Source organism: Aplysia californica, unplaced genomic scaffold (genome assembly GCF_000002075.1).
Source record: "Aplysia californica isolate F4 #8 unplaced genomic scaffold, AplCal3.0 scaffold00907, whole genome shotgun sequence".
NCBI lineage: Eukaryota > Metazoa > Mollusca > Gastropoda > Aplysiida > Aplysiidae > Aplysia > Aplysia californica.
Window position 1 is genome coordinate 163,509 of NW_004798177.1, and position 1,497 is coordinate 165,005.

At 38.9% G+C, this 1,497-nt stretch overlaps 1 protein-coding gene across 2 annotated transcripts in view; it reads left to right on the forward strand.

The window, feature by feature from the left end:
• The window catches only part of LOC101855605 (malonyl-CoA decarboxylase, mitochondrial), a gene marked incomplete in the record, with an annotated part of 55,204 nt that overhangs the window by 4,303 nt on the left and 49,404 nt on the right, over window positions 1–1,497 (forward strand).

A 1,497-nucleotide genomic window follows, 5' to 3' on the forward strand; every position in this document is an offset into this window, starting at 1 on the left:
GCTGCTCTTTCACTTAATTAACATCTGTGGGTGGTTGGCGGGTGCTCTGGTGTGGTTTGCTCCTTCTGTTCTATCAAACATCTATCGTCCTTATCTCCCCTTCTTCTTTTTTTTATGTTTGTTACTCTCTTGTAACAGATCTAATCTTCTGGCGCTCATATGACCGTATGCAGTTCCGAGCGCCGTAATACCTCTACTAATACTAAAACGAAATTAACCTCTGTTTGACACCATACGGCCCCCAGCTCTTTCTGTCTCAAATATCTCGATGTGTATTCAAAGTAAATGAATATTTTATTCACCAACAGCTAGACAAATAAACAGGGTTTAAGATGATACGCCCGACCCCACCAGGACAGTGCTACTGACTGAAGTTGTATATAGACCATTCTCAAAGGGGGGGGTATTAACATGTTCTTATGCATTGTAGAATTGTAAATTGGCTGGTTAATATCAATGCCGGGGGGACTGCTGCTTTTTCTTTCCTCTTCCTTCCTGTCGTCATTTCCCCTCTACTTCTTTTGTATGTTTGTCACTCTCTTGTGAACTGCTTTTTCCGGGGTACCTTGATAGTCGAAGCAGACTTTGTGCTGTTGAAGCTAGAGAGGTGAGCAGAGTAAACCTGATTCCCTGTTTGGACTTCTCTGTTGACATCCACCCCTTGGCGCTAAGGTGACCTTATGCTGTTGCGAGCGCCGTAAAACCACTACCAGTTTATTTTAAAAAAAATTGTCATTGCGACTTGGTGTAAGCCTAACAATTGGGCTCTTCGCTGTTGGACACATGGCTCTCAGACTCGCAACCATGAGGTCGTGGGTTCGAATCCTGTCAGGGGCCCGACGTTGTGTCCTTGGGAAAGACGCTTTACACGGATTTTCCTCACTTCACCAAGGGGGGAATGGGTACTCAGTTATAGACAGTGAAAGATCTTGTCAGTTTGTTAGTGTTTGAGCGCTTAATCAGCTGCTTGCTCTGTACACTTCCCTTGAAGCTGAGAATGTTTCAGAGTGTTCTATGGTCTGCTGGTGTATACTTATAGTGTAAAGCGCGCTTAGAGCTTGCCTTCGAGCGGGGATATGCGCTATACAAATATTTATTATTATTATTATTATTGTTGTTGTTATTATTATCATTATCAGTATTAGTATTATTATTGTTATTATTATAGTTATTTATAATAAATAATACATTATTATTATTATTTTTGTTATTATTATTATTATTATTATAGTTATGTATTATTATAATAATAATAATAATTATTATTATTAAGACGCAAATTCGAATCCCAAGTCGGGGAACTTTCTTATGTTTTTTTTGTTTAAAAAAAAAAATATCACTGACCAACCCAATACATGTGCGTGTTTGATCCATATTTAGTTTCTGTCACTCTCACCCTATGCTTGCACCTGTACGGTTAGACTCTTCGCTATCGGGCACATATACACAGAAGAAATGAGTTCGAATCTTGAGTGGGTAAGTTTTTCATATATATAT